General features: G+C 38.3%; 1 long non-coding RNA gene across 1 annotated transcript in view; it reads right to left on the bottom strand.

Annotated features, from left to right (window-relative positions):
- Nucleotides 1-8304: 8304 nt before the first annotated feature.
- Nucleotides 8305-16143, bottom strand: part of LOC138987558 (uncharacterized) — a 206321-nt gene continuing 198482 nt past the window's right edge. The window contains exon 4 of the long non-coding RNA XR_011463916.1: nt 8305-8869. This is a non-coding gene — a long non-coding RNA (uncharacterized lncRNA). The remainder of the gene's footprint in view (nt 8870-16143) is intronic.

Below are 16143 nucleotides of genomic sequence, written 5' to 3'. Positions count from 1 at the left end.
GAGTCAGATACAACTGGCAACTAAATAACAAACCATAAATAGAAAAAATATATAATGCAAATATGGTTTGTATTATTTGCACCTGGAGCTTACTTATAACAAATCTTTACCTTTTAATATGAAGAATAAAAAATACCTGCCAGTATGAAATGAGTCAATTGATTACATATTAATCGCATATCTACTGGTTGTTTAAGTTCTTTACTAAACAGTTGCTTTTTATTCCAAAGCAAAATTAGAAGAACAAGAGGCACATTTCTTTATCTCAACAAGTTTTGCTCACAAGTAGATTCTTAGAATTTCAATGCTATGAAGGACCTCAGGGCTTGTTGATACTGACTCACTTCATTTCGGACAATCACTAGACCTCAGGGAAATAAGACTCCCTCACCCATGGTGATGTGGCCTTGCAGAGGACATGTGGGAGTGGCTGCCCAGATATCTCCACATAACTGTGCAGCCACGAGACCCCGTGGAATCTTTCACTTTCCATGTGCTCCCATCATACCTGAGATCTCACTTCACTACCATCCTTCCAGCCAGGCTCAACAGAAGCACAGAGCACTTTTCCGAGGCATCCATTTTGGCACCTGACCACGCCTGCTGACTGCGCCGGAGGGCTGACAGTAGCATCGGTCATGACTCTCTTTGTGCCAGGCTGAACACCCCTCTAAGCCAGAGCCTTTCAGAACCTTGGGGCCACTTAATCCCACAAAGCTTTTCATTCCTGCCATCCTTGGCCTCCACCCAAAATGCACGCTCCAGCGGCCCTCTGCCCTCTCACATCCTAATCCTCACCCTTCGCTTTGTTCCTCTCCCATGAGTCATCTTCCCATTCCCACTCAGTTGTCCTGTCAAACTCCTCCCCCGCACTCATATCGCGCCCTGTGCCTGTCCTGACTTTCCTTACAGCTTTCATCGGGTAAATACCCACTCTTTCAAGACTCATCTCAATCATTATTCCCTTCTTGGCAGAGGAGAATCCCCACCTGCCTCCTCTGAGCTGCCTTGCCCCACAGAATTGACAAGCCCCTCCATGTTTGCTTCCTAAGGGGAGCGTAACAGAAGCCAAGATAGAGGAACTTGTCAATTCTGGGGGGTAAGGCAGCTATTATGGCTCTGTAAATGGTTAAAGAATTTCTTTCTTTGCATGTCTGCCTCTCCTGGAATACAGTCTCTCTGAGGGCTTAGACCTTGTTTTGTAGCCCCTACTGTATCCTCAGGACCTGGAACAGTGTCTCTTAGCACATTGTTGGCTCTTATTAAATATTTGTTGACTAGATGAGTATCTTAACTGGACCATTAGTTTCTTGCAGGCAGAAATAGTCTTCTTTCCTCATCACCCCATAGTTCCTAGCCGATATGGCTGGAGAATCAAATTAAGTTCTTCCTGTAGTGCCATATGAAACCCATTTTTTACTATAAATAAATTTCCCTTCTCATTCACTTTACCCAGCTATCTCTCAATCTACCTAATGTGTCTGAACCCTTAAGATGAGACTTCTATTTTTTGTCCTCATCCACATAGCCCCTATTACCTAAAACCAATCAGCATACTTCTGGGTTCCCATTTCAGCTATATCTTTCCTCACACACAAAAGTATTGAGAGTAGTTAATATCCCTGATAGTAATCAACCTACAGTCCCCGTCTCCACTGAAATGTCTCTTAATGGTGTCAAATGTACTGGACAATTCTTAAGCTTATTTCCACTATTTCCAATTCTTAGCTCATGTGGTTCTCAACTTTTCTGTAATATCTGACATTTGGAACATGAAGCATTTTCCTCCCTCACCTGCTTCGTTTGTATCTACTTCTCTACTCTAACGACTTCCCTGGTGGTTCAGACGGTAAAGCGTCTGCCTACAATGCAGGAGACCTGGGTTCAGTCTCTGGGTGGGGAAGATCCCCTGGAGAAGGAAACGGCAACCCACTCCAGTATTCTTGCCTGGAAAATCCCATGGACGGAGAAGCCTGGTAGGCTGTAGCCATGGGGTCACAAAGAGTCGGACACGACTGAGCAACTTCACTTTCCTCCTTTCCTCTGCTGTAGACTTTTGGAAACTCTGTCTTCTATCTTAGTCTTTATCTTGCGTTTACCCCCAGGCCTCTGAGTGTATTCTCTGGTTGGAGAATGATGAATTCCAAGTCCATTTTTCTTCTAAGGTACAATCTCAATCTCATTTCTCGATCTGTCTCTGGAGAGCTCCTTTTAGGTAACCTAAGCCATTTAAAAATAAACCTTCACAAAGTTGAACTCATTATGTATCCTTTAACTCTTCTGTGACATTCTCTGGCTTAGTCTAAAGTACCCTGCAATGATCCCATGTCCAAAAGAAACATGGAGAGTATTTCTAGACAAGCTCCACTTGCCCCCACCCAAGTATCTTATCTCTGTCATTCCACACCCAGTTTCCCTCATTTTGCTTCCAATACTACTTTAACATCCATCCCTCTTGTCTATCCCTATGACCACTATCAGATTATATTCTCTAATCACATTTCTCCTATTTAAAAAAGATAAAAGTGATTCATGTATGAGTATTTGCAATATGTCTTCCTCTTCTTTGCAAGAATTACTTAAGAACCATCTGCTATACCTTTACTGATAATGGGTCAAAATAGTTGAGAGATGGAAATAACCAGAAACAGAACTAGGGGAGAGAAAAGGTAATGTGAAGAGAGAATACATCCAGGAAGGTAAGAAGAGGAGTGAAAAAAATCCTGGAGTCCATACCTGAATTGAGGATGGAAGAAAGCGTTGGGTATAGTTCTAGGGTTTGAGGGATATATAAAGATGAATGAGGAAAAAAAAAAAAAGAGATTTTTGCAACACTATTATTGAACTTTTAATAAAATCTTATGTTGCATGTGACTATTCTTGCCTCCAAAAATTGTGTTTATTTGACTATGACATCACAAAGAGACTAGGCTGTATGAAGACCAAGGTTATGATCTATACATGGATTATTGCAGTAGCCATCTACATAATGTCCTAGATACCCCATTCAAACCTCCACCTAGACATCAGAGTGACATTTTAAAGATTGAAATTTGATTATGACAATACCTTGTTTAAAATTTTTCAGTGATTTATCCAAATTATAACAAAAAATTCAACGTCCTAATTTAGGCATGATTGTCCTTGATATTATGACTTTTGCACAAACATTCAACCAAAGCTTTAGGTATTCCCCAGAATTTAAACCATCCTGAATAGCATTTCCCTGAAGACATATCACCTTGATTATTTTTTTTTCTTCTAGCTCAAAACTTCCGCTTTTCTTCTTCATATCACCAGTTTCCATGTGTCTTCAAATTCTGTACAAGTACCTGCTCCTAAAATGCTCTCCCCAGCACACAAGTCTGAGTAAGACAATTGTCCTCATCATCCCCATAACCATGACTCTTCCATTTCATGACCATTACCCCCTCCTCTTCCTTGGGAAAGCCAACATTATCAGTTTAATATTTACCTGCAAGATTTTTTTCAGAGCACATATAAACACTGTATGCAATGTGAACATAAAATATGTATGTATATACCTTGCCAGACTCCTCTGTCCATGGAATTCTCCAGGCAAAAATACTGGAGTTGGTAGCCATTCCCTTCTTCAGAGGATCTTCCTGAACCAGGGATCGAACCCAAGTCTACAGAATTTCAGGCAGATTCCTTATCATCTGAGCCACCAGGGAAGCCCCACAAAATTGAACTAGGTATATTATAAGTTGATCAGCAAGAATATAAGTAGGACAATAACCAGGATTTTTTTTGAGCAAAACAATTAATGAAGAAAACCTATATAACAGTTAGTAAAATACAGTATCTTAAAATATAAACTCAGTATTGTTGACATAATAAGGTTTCCGACAGACCAGTGGATCTGTGTACAGTCCATGAATTGTACAGGGAATTAGAAATACTCTGAAGTCAGTACTTAAAATTGTTGAACAAGAATGAGGTATTAAATAAAGGGATCAGACAAGCTGGCAAATTCTTGAGAAAGAAAACTAAAAATAAAATAAATCTCAAATGGAGTAAACTCTAGAAAGTAAAATGTTAAAATCATAAGCACACTTAAGGGGCTTCCCAGGCGGCACTAGTGGTAAAGAACTCACCTTCCAATGCAGGAGACATAAAGGATGCAGGTTTGATCCCTGAGTCAGGAAGATCCCCTAGAGGAGGAAATGGCAACCCATTCCAGGATTCTTCTTGGAGAATCCCATGGAAGAGAAGCCTGGTGAGCTATGTTCCATAGGGTCCCAGAGAGTTGGACAACTGAAGCAACTTAGCACAGCACAAACACACTTAGGATTATAGAAAATTATTTTTATTATTGGAAAGTTAAAAAAAAATTTCTTTTCTTAGTACAACCTTAAGATTAGATAATCTAAAGGAAAAGACTAAAGAGTTCGCTTATAAAACAGTATTTTTTCATGGTAGCTGTTTCTTTTAAATGTTGTGGAATATAGCTTTTTTGCTTTGCTTCTGATCTTTTCTCAGTAAAACAACATGAGAGCTGTTGCTTCAATCATACAATTGAAGGAAATTTTATAGGCCATCAACACTGTCCCCTGATTTTAAGCTTATGTATCTACTGAACATCCCAAGATATTGGGATTTATCTTGTTTATAGAATTTTTTCACCTCGAAAATTTGTGATTGTTGGCCACTTTTTTCACACTGTTTTATCTAAGTCCTCATGTATATCAAGTTTGTTCAAATCCATCTCTCTGGGATTTTATGAAATGACTGATTCTCTTTCTCCATATGGCACATCATTGTTGAATTTCAGAATTTAACACCCTTAATTTTATGTTTGCTCTTTCTCCTTAAGATTAAGTAATTCTGGTTCCTATGATTTTCCTCTAATGATCCGTTGAATATACTAAAATGCCCTCTAGGTCCTTTATTACTCACTGTCTCTTGTGTGGTCAGGGAACAGAACAGGAGGGGCAGTCTGAGATGGGAATCTAAAAATCAGAAGTTGAAATAGTCATTGAAGTTTAAGGCTTGAGAGTGAAAACCAAGAGCCAGAATCTCAGCACCCAGCCATGGAGGTCAAAGTAACTCAAAGAACCACAGAAGGCACCCACACCCAACCAGCAGACAAGTTCACCCAATCACCATCTAAAGAGGGAAGATCAATTTAGGAGAGAAGGTAAAGTCAAAGGTCATGACAGAAGGATCAACATCTCTGTTGATGGTAAGAACTCAAAGAAGACTTACGTCTCAGGCACTTAGTGAGGAGAACTTACTAGTGAAAAGAGGAATAATATGAGGATATGTGTGTGGCCAGCCTGAGCAGCCAATGGAGCCAATATTCTGTCTTTCCCTGGTCATTTATACTAACAACTCACAGCCAGAAAGCTCTGAAATTTTTCCAAGTTCTCCCTCCCTCTTAAATGATAGACGAGAACATGAGGTTAACTTCAGTGTAATGAATTATAAAGAACTGCCCCAATTTTTTATTTGTCTAGAACAGGGGGTCAGCATTTTTTTTTTTCTATAAAGGGCCAGAAAGTATATATTTTAGGTTTGCAGGCCCTATAATCCCTGTCATAGCTATTAAACTCAGCTGTTATAGCACAAAAGCAGTTAACAGATAACACACAAAAAAATGAACACACATATGCTCCCCAAATTTTTATTTACAAAAAGAGGCAACAAATTTTGCTACCTCTTGGTCTAGAATCTCATTGTATTAGATATTGCTATTTAAAGTTATTAGATCACAAACTACAGTTTGGAAATATTTTTTTATACACAACTTTTTATTATAAAGATATTTTAGAAAAGGTTTGATCTAGGATGTTTCAATAGGGCTTACCTAATATTAAGTACAAGAGAATTTGATTTTGTGCTTTATAAACTACTTCGCCATTTAAAAATTAGAGACTAATGTGTCTTTTCTTCTTTTTTTTCATTATCATCATGGCTTATGCTACTATAACTTATTATGAGATCTCCAAAGGCCAACCTGTATAGGTTCAATACTTAGAACTTTGTTTAATGAAAAATATGATGAAAAGCAATATGTAGATGGGAAATATTTCAACATAAGATGGTACTTAAGTACAATTTTCATTATAATGTGAAATCTAACTACACTGTTAAGAATTCCAAGATGAAGCACAAAAAGCACAGAGGTTAAAAAAAAGACATATTTAGCAGTGAATTTGCTTATTGTAGTAATCATTTCACATTATATACACATATGTATAATCATTATATTGTACACTTAAAACTAACATAGTGTTATACATAAATTATAGCTCAATAATTTAAAAAATCTACTAATGTGCCTTTCAACTTCAAATCTGTGATTTGATGCTAATGCTGATATGAATATCAACAGGAAGGGTGAGTTCATGAGCATCTTTCCCCGCTGAGACAAGGAAGATCAGTAAAATACATTTTTAAAAAGTGATATTGGAAAGTGTCTTTTGCTGGTCATCTGTTTCATCTTGCACTGTGGCCAAAATAAGAAGCATTATACCCCTATTTCTTTTGCATGGTTTCCAGTAAGAAATCACTCTCCAATTCCATAATGTCATTCAGGATGCTAAGTAAACCTGTGGAGACACATTCTGCAGAGGAGTTCAAGAGGCCAAGTGATCAATTATTTGCCAAAGGAGCAGAATATTGCTTACTTGCCTGTAGTCCTTTAAAGAAAACAAGAAAAATTAACAGGGGAAGAACAGTGAAGAAATTGAAGAGGTCCCAGGGTATATCAAGGATCTACAAAACAATTTAATTTTCTCAGTCAAGATGCTACAAATGGTAATGAATAAATCATGTGTCCATTTCTTAATATGCCCTATCAGTTTCTTGTTTTGAGGGAAAACAAGGACTCTGAAGCTAGAGTGTTTTTCTTTATCCAGTAGTAAAACTGTTCAGCATTTTTACTTATTATTAATCCTTTGTTAATCTCATCCATATTTTGAGAGTTAAAATGGCAAATCAAATTGTTCACAATTTAGTGCAATGAATATTTGCTGAGCACCTACTGTGCGCCTGTAATGGTCTAGGTGATTGAGATACAACAGTGAACAAATCAAAGGTCTCATGGATCTCATGGAGCTTATAGTCTAATGGTGAAAGATAAACCATAAAAGTAACAAATAATAAGGCCATATTTAGGAGATAAGAAGATAAGTGATGGTGAAGTCTAAAGGCTGGGGCAAGATATAGGGAATTAAAATATTTGGTAAAGGTCAGAGTAGGTCTCTTTGAAAAGGTGAAATAGTGAATAATGACTTGAAAGGGGTAATAAGCTGGTCAAGAGCAAAGTTCTGGGCAAAGCTCAGGCAAAGTTCAAAGTCTGCTATAACTACAGCAAAATCTCTAAAGTGGAAGTATCAGGGTGAGGCTGAAAGAAGGTCAGGCCCAGCCCTTTGGAGTTCAAGGATTATAGGATTAAAAGATTGGAGCTAGGGCACAATTTGTCACTGTTGTTTAATTGATAAGTAGTGTCCAACTCTTTTGAGACTCCATGGACTATCGCCTGACAGGCTCCTCTGTCCATGAGATTTTCCAGGAAAGAATACTGGTGTGGGTTTCCATTTCCTTCTCCAGGGAACCTTCCTGACCCAGGGATTGAACCCATGTCTGGCAGGTGAATTCTTTATCACTGAGCCACCTGGGAAGCCCTGGGGGACAATTTAGGGTACTCTAATATCTTTTAGTGGAATGAAGAGTCATTGAAGGTTTTGAACAGAAAAAAGACATGGTCTGATATATGTTTTAACAGGATCAGTCACTCTGGCTTTTAAGAAGAGACTGAAGGAAAATAAGGGTAGAAGGATGAAGACCAATTAGGAGCCTATTAGCATAATCCTGGCAAGTAATAACAGTTCTTCTGAATGAGGAGAAATAGATTATCAATGGAAACAAAAGAATTCACTGTTGCCCATTGGTGTATTTGAGAGCCCAATTATAAGATCGATGTCCTTATTAACTGCACCTCCTAGCTCATTAATATATAATGGGTTTTTTTGTGTGTTTGTTTGTTTCCTAATATTCTTAAAGAATTGAAGGCAGACTGGAAAAGTACATGTTCTGATTCAGATTGAGAAAAGAAAAAAAAAAAGAGAGATTTTTAAGAATCTTGAAAATATAATAAGCAAGGTAAGAATAGTATGCCAGTAAGGTCTGGCTGAACATGTATGATCCAAACATCAGAAGTTAGATCATCTTAATAGTATAGGATTTGGGACAAGGGAGAAGGACAGAAACTATGACAAAGATGTATGAAAATTTAGCTTTATCTAAAAATGTATGAAAACCACAATCAAAACATAAGCATACAGTGTATCATCTTAGTTAGCTCAGGCTCCTCTAACAAGATACCATAACCAGATGTAACTTACAGACAGACACTTATTTTCATAGTTCTGGAAGCTGGGAAAAGTCACACTCAAGTGCTGGTAGATCTGGTGTTTGGTATCCTCCTGTGGTAGAGAGAAGTGATCCTCACCTTATGTTGTTGTTCAGTCACCCAGTCGTGTCCAACTCTTTGCAACCCCATGGACTGCAGCATTCCAGGCCTCTATGTCCCTCATCATCTCCCAGGTTTGCCAGAGTTCATGTCCACTGCATCGGTGATGCCATCCAGACATCTCAACTTCTGATGCCCTCTTCTCCTTCAGCCCTCAATATCTCCCAGCATCAGGAACTTTTCCAATGAGTCAGTTTTTCGCATCCTTGTCTTATAAGGGCATTAGTCTCAGGGGGACCGTGGTCTCATAGTCTCATCTAAACCCCATTAGCTCCAAAGGCCCCACCTCCTACTACCATCATTCTGAAGATTAGTTCTTCAACATATGAATTCAGGAGGGACACAAACATTCAGTCCATAGCAAGTACCCTAGGAAAAAAGGTGATACAATCATGAGTATAGGTACAGGAGTTGATCTTAAGCAGGAAAATAACTTCTCTGGAACAGCTGTCTGTAAATTTGGTCATGTGTATGTGTGTGTGTTAATCACTCAGTCGTGTCTGATTCTTTGGGATCCCATGGGCAGTAGCCCACCAGGCCCTTCTGTCCATGGAATTCCCCAGGCAAGAATACTGGAGTGGGTTGCTGTTCCCTTCTCCAGGGAATCTTCCCAAACCAGGGATTGAACCAGGGTCTCGTGCATTCCAGGCAGATTCTTTACCATCTGAGCCGCCAGAGAAGCTCAGATTTGATGGTAGGAAGTTGCAGTTATAATTTCTCTCTGAACAAATTGGCAAGATTATCAGCCAGTCATGAACACAGCAGAACAAAAGACTTGAGGAGAGAGTGGAAAAAGCTCACTAGGGAAATATAGGAGGTATTGAAGGCCTCATTGAGTTTGGGCATCAACATGTGTGGTTGTAAGATCATCTTTAATGATACTCAACTGTCTGGGTTAGATGTAGGGAAATAGAATCCTTGGACTGAGTATTTGCCAAAAGAATGAATAGAAAGGCAAGGGGAGTATGGTGTAAAAAAAAAAAAAAATCAGTGAAAGAATGGTTGAAATGAGGTCCAAATATGAAAGCAAGATGGAAAAAGTAAAAGAAAAGAAGATGGAAACAATAGAGAAAGGTCGAAGAACCACAGGCTGCCAGCTTCACGTAGTCAGAGAGGGATGGTAAGAATAACTGAGTGAGAAGGTTCATGGGAGGAGGCTTGTGGTCAGCATAGGGCATTCAGATTTAAGGTTTTAGAAGTGGTCCAGGTCCAGCCAGTGGTCCAGATGACAACATTAGGTGTATTGGATTCTGAGAGGTGTAGATTCTGAGAGGTGTAGATTGGATTCTGAGAGATGAAGTAATCAAGGAATAAAGCAGTTAATAGTGCCAGGTAGACAGTATAAAAAATGAGTTAGATGCTAAATCAGCAAAGGCATTGAGGGTGAGTGCCCAGAAGATGAGTCTATGACAGTAATCATTGAAGTTGGAAGATGGTATTACCTGATGGAATAATCTCAAAGTAGTGGGAATTTTCACATAAGGCTAGTGCAATGATGTTCTGGAAGCAGCTTGGGGATAGAGGAGGAAGCTTGACATTAATGTGATGGGGTGAGGGGGAAATTAGCCCCAACCTGAAAATCCATGTTCTTATGGAGGAGTTGGGTGTCTGTCAAATCAAAGAGGTTAATCAAGAATTTGAAGAGGAAAAGAGGGATTTTTCTTTACCCTAGGCACTGTGAAAGAGAGTTTATACATTTATATTTTGGAATAGGGAAAAAAAGTAAGCCAGAAATAGGAAAAACAGGAATGGGAAGAGAAGCAGTGAAAGGATGAAAGAGATGATATACACGATGAAAGGTTTTCAAAAACACATCTTAGTTCCTGGTAGTCTGCTACCTGGTCTCTTGAGACTGAGAATGGCTGGGGTAGAGGTCCTGAGGCTTGGCAGCTAATCTGTAGGTACTAAAGGTTTCTCACATTTCTTATTAAAATGTACCATTCCTTCAGCCCCTGGTCTATGACTACAAATTAGCAAAATGCTCCATTGGCTCAAATGCCCATATTTCTGACTTCAACTTGGTGAAAACACTTTTGTTCCCAATTATTTGCAGCTTTGTTTGTTATTCTTGGCATGATATTCACTCCAAAGACAGTATGCTGAGCTTTATCTGGACATACTCCACTGATATTTGTCTGTGAGCTAATCTATGACCAAGAAGTTTACTGAAGTAGAATAAATGGCCTCCATTCTTCTACTACCATCTCTATCAACAATAACCTATAAATGTTTATTATCACTGAAGTAAAATGCCCCCTATGGAGTTGGTTTCAATTCTGGATATCATAAGACTAAATTTTTAAAAATTCTTTCAAAATGTGTGAAGTCATTCCAGACATGAAATATATTTATTTTTTAAAGTAGCAGAGAAAACATAAATTAACAGAGGTTTTTTTTTTTTTCCCAGAGGTTCTGACTTTTCCCTTAGCTTTATTGAGATATAATTGACATAACATTGTGTGAGGAATGTATACAACATGCTGACTTGATACACTTGAATCATATATTACCCTCTTCCCAGGTGGCGCTAGTGGTAAAGAACTCCCCTGCCAATGCAGGAGACATAAGAGACCAGGGTTCAATCACAGGGATGGGAAGATCCCCTGGAGGAGGGCGTGGCAACTGCAGTATTCTTGCCTGGAGAATCCCAGGGACAGAGGAGCCTGGCAGTTTACAGTCCATAGGGTCGCACAGAGTTGGACATGACTGAAGTGAGTTCACATGCATGCATCATATATTACAAAATGATTACCACCATGGAATTATCTAACACCTCCATTACCTCATAGAATTGCAATATCTTTTTTTGTGGTGAGAATATGATTTACTTTCTCAGCAACTTTCAAGTATACAATACAGTGTTGTTAACTATAGTTATTATGCATTAGAGCCCCAGAATTTATTCCTTTTCCAACTAAAAGTTTTCACCCTTTAACCCACACCTCTTTATTCCCCCACCACCCAGGCCCTTGTAACCACCATTCTACTTACTGGTGGGGTGGGGGGGGGAACACATTTATAATACTCAAAGCTGTTAACATTTAGGAATATCCAGAAGTTTGAAGATACATATAAGCACTTTCCCCCCAAAGTAGTTTAGTCCAGTATCTATTACAGTATCCATGGCAAAAAGATTTATTTCTAATTTCTCATCCATCAAAGCCCAGTATTAGACTGAAAAAATTATGTGAAAAAAATAAAATAAAAAATATATACATCCAAATCTCAACAGTTTATAATTAAATTCAGTAGACAAAAAATTTACTCTGTCAATTTACTACAAAATTTTCTAAACATTTGTGCTCAGTGTTTGTACTTATTGCAACTCAGTAGTAGTTCAGGGACAGACAGTTGTGAACCACACTTTGAGTAGCACTGGCTTAGAGGTCTTCATCAGCATATATTTCTAGAAATTCATTCCTAATTCTTATAGACATCTTTGTTTTGCAGCAGGAATAATAAAACAAAAATGCAGATAAAAAATCAATGCTTCCCTCTTAAAAGTAGAAATCTTGTTTATATATATTTTGCTTTCATGCTATATTAACTTCTGTCAGATATTTTTTCTGGATCTCCAGGAAAAGAAAGTACCAGTAATGACAGAATGAAAAAAAAAAAGGATTTCTAGGAGTTACACTGTATACTGATAGTCACATGTAATATTTACACCCTTTTTTCTATCTATTCATTCTAAGCAAGCTAGTGGTCAGCATCCTGATAGTCAGTTGGCAACATTTCCTTTGGAGCAAGAGTGTTCTTTTTGCCCAGTTTCAGATGATAGACCATTAATTCTCTAAGGAATGCCAAAAACTAGTATAGATTTCAAGACTAAGCCAATAGTGTTGACAGTAAGTGTAAGATTATTACAGTGACTTATTCTGAAATTTGAGATAATCTGATTGTCTTATGACAATTAAGAGAGGCTGAAAGGACTTAATATCAGATCTCACTGTGGAGACCATGGATGAACCCTGATATTTTAACATTCTAGGTTGTGCTTCTTCATTGAGGTCACTGTCACCTCCTTTCATTCCTAGTCATTGTAATGTCATGCAGCTTGCTTGCTCTAGACCCTTTCCCACACGCCTTCTCTCACTTGGCAGCTGCCTCTCCATGTATAGAGAGGTGATGTTTTGGAATCCTTCCCTTCTCTCTCATCCTCTGAATCAATTATCATCTTCTTAATTAAAGCACCTCTTTCATTAGCTTGTGATGAACTGTGTAGAGGAGTATAAGGCACTGTATATGAAAAGTCCCGTTGATGACAATCTTATTAACACAGGCAAGATTCTTCCAGTATTAGTCTCCCCCTTCTGTCTCTATCACTCTGTCCCTAACGTCCTAGCCCTCTAGCTCTCTCTGTTTTTATCTTTTTAGGATTCATTCTTACATGGAACTGGGGAATGGCTGTAGTTCAAAACTTTTCCATATTTACAGTCAACTTGAACTAGGGAAGGAGAAGGCAATGGCACCCCACTCCAGTACGCTTGCCTGGAAAATCTCATGGATGGAGGAGCCTGGTGGGCTGCAGTCCATGGGGTCGCTGAGGGTCGGACACGACTGAGCGACTTCACTTTCACTTTTCACTTTCATGCACTGGAGAAGGAAATGGCAACCCACTCCAGTGTTCTTACCTGGAGAATCCCAGGGATGGGGAAGCCTGGTGGGCTGCCATCTATGGGGTTGCATAGAGTCAGACACGACTGAAGTGACTTAGCACTTAGCACTGAACTAGGGAAATGAGGCACAGAAAATAATGAAACAATTCAGTTGCTGATATTTTTGTATACTAGACTTCATGCAACTAGAATATAATGAGATGATTAAGCTGGAATTTTTTTTCCATTTTGCTGCTGCTAAGTCCCTTCAGTCGTGTCCAACTCTGTGCGACCCCATAGACGGAAGCCCACCAGGCTCCCCTGTCCCTGGGGTTCTCTAGGCAAGAACACTAGAGTGGGCCGCCATTTCCTTCTCCAATGCGTGAAAGGGAAAAGTGAAAGTGAAGTCACTCAGTCGTGTCCGACTGTTAGTGACCCCATGGACTGCAGCCTACCAGGCTCCGCCGTCCATGGGATTTTCCAGGCAAGAGTACTGGAGTGGGATGCCATTGCCTTCTCCATTTTTTTTTTTTTTTTTCCATCTTACTTCTTACCTTATGCTACATAGTTTTTATTTTCTAACAGCAAAGAAAAAAATCAAAGTTGAAAAAGATGTATCATGTGTGGTGAAGAAAACACTCTTAGAAATAGTAATACTCCAATAGGAATAGTCATAGATAATGTTGCATTTGTTCATTTTAAAATATTTATTGAGCACTAACTATGTTCTAAGATGGGGATACAGTAGTAGTTAATAAAACAGATAAACATATTCTAGAGAACTGGTACAGAGGATTCTATTAAATAATTCAGCAAAATATGTATAGTTTAATAATATAACTTCAGGCCCAACATATTAAAAACAGAATGATTTTGCAAAATGTCATTAACATTACTTGACTACTCAATAAATTGGAGTATTTCAGCTTGAAATATAAGAAAGTTATGGCATTTTAGAGTATGCTAGCCAGCTGGTTATTGGAGGAAAGAGTATAATTTGACAATTCTGTACTTAATATTTTTAGGAATATATATTCTCTTTAATTCTCTCAATGTGCTTCTAGGCCTCTAGGACTGCAAATCATAATAAGAACATGTCAGAATTTGAGCATGGTATAATCATAATCATTTTTAGACTAAATTTTTATGAATTTAAAGACGTGTTCCTTAAAGCAAGTATTTATTAAGGAAGGCTTCTTTGTAAGTAAAATGCAACCACAAATTAAGATACAGTGGTTTTAATCATATATGAGGTTATTTCATAATGCCTATTAGATAATCACTACACCATATATCATCAACAGAAGTGCAAGAACATTATACAAGTGAGCACATTTCTTCTGATCAGATATGTATGTGAAGCAGGCATTTTTTTTTTTTAAACCAAGGATTGTGTTCTCTGGCCACCTGGGGAAATAAGCAGCCAGGAAAATCTGGCTTGGGCTGGAAGAAGACTAATGCACTAATATTTACTTATGAAAGCATCATATATTCTGCTCTTCCAGGAATTATTACCATAAAGTTTTCACTGCAGAAGAGTACATGAGGTGAAAATAGAAACTGGATTGTTTTCATATCAGGAATTGCCACAACTAATCATTACATAAAGGTCAAAAACATTTTCTCTAATTTTAAAGCAAAATTAAAACAAATTTCTTAGAATTTCACTCATTTTTGAGTGAAGATAGAGGCCTTTTAGCAGACAATATATTACATAAGCAGATTTCTTACCATGCCAAGAGACTGTTTGAGGAAGGTTTTTGAAGATTAAGCAAGACTCTAGATAGACATTAAGCTAATAGTCTTTCCTAGAAGGGACAAGGCTTGGATAGTTTAATTTAACACATTTCATCTTCCAAATATTTTTGATATGCAGATCCTTGGTGAGCTCATAGTTATCTGCAATAGAAGGCGTACACTTTCTTTTAAGCTATAGAATAAAATGGCCCATCAAATTAATTAATAAGGGTTTAATCTAGCAGATAGAATGTTAATTAACAGGTCAAGCAGGGACACAAAATCTCCACACAAGTTATTTTTAAGAATCTTTGCAAATGTGTGTGTATGATGGTAAATACATAGAACACTTTGAAGTAACAGAGGAACATTGGAAAGAACCATGGTTGGCTCCCTTGAGAGAGGAGAAACGATAGCTGAGGAGCAAAAGATGCAGAAAACAGATTTTTTTTAATGTACTTTTTAAAATATGAGTTCTGCGCCATAAGCATATATTATCTCTTAATAAAAATGTTTTTAATTAATTTTTTTGGCAAGTACTGAAGCTCCCATTTTTCTTATTTCCAACCACATAGGGCTCATGTTTGTTCATTCACATTGGGGTTCTGTCTCCGTGTTTTTCAGATCACAAATCCACCCTAAAATCAAGGGACCTACGTTAAGTTGAAATAAAACTGTTTGTTTCAATCATGTTAAAAAATTTTCTTTGCACAAGATGCACTAAAGGAAAGGAGAAGGTAAAAGAAGGGCAGGAAAGGGGAAAAAAGGATTTGAGAAGAAAGGATGAGAGAAGAGAATATGGGGAAGATAAGCATTCTGTGTGTATGTATGTGTGTTTCTTAGTCGCTCAGTCACGTTTGACTCTATGCGACCCCATGGACTGTAGCCCTCCAGGCTCCTCTGTCCATAGAATTCTCCTGCAAGAATACTGGAGTGGGTAGCCATTCCATTCTCCAGGAGATCTTCCCGACCCAGGGATCAAGCTCAGGTCTCCCACATTGCAGGCAGATTCTTTATCGTCTGAACCATCAGGGGAGCCAGATAAACATTGTATCACTGTCCTATTGTATGAAATTACTCTGATCTGAAATATTTTCTTCCTATCCTTCTCCCACAAAGTCTGAACCTAGTTCAAGTCATTGTTGTTTCTCACCTGGTTGATGACCACAGACATTTTTCTGTCTTCTCTGACTCCAGTGTTACTCAAACCTATCCTTCACCCTCTTGTTCCATTTTAAAACCCTTCAGAACCTCTCACCACCTACAGACTTCAGTTCTCTGCCTGCCTCTCCACCCTTAACTGCCATT

The sequence above is a fragment of the Bos mutus genome, chromosome 1, assembly GCF_027580195.1.
Source record: "Bos mutus isolate GX-2022 chromosome 1, NWIPB_WYAK_1.1, whole genome shotgun sequence".
Classification (NCBI taxonomy): domain Eukaryota; kingdom Metazoa; phylum Chordata; class Mammalia; order Artiodactyla; family Bovidae; genus Bos; species Bos mutus.
The sequence above is the reverse complement of the archived record's forward strand: the minus strand, read 5'-3'. Positions and strand labels throughout refer to the sequence as shown.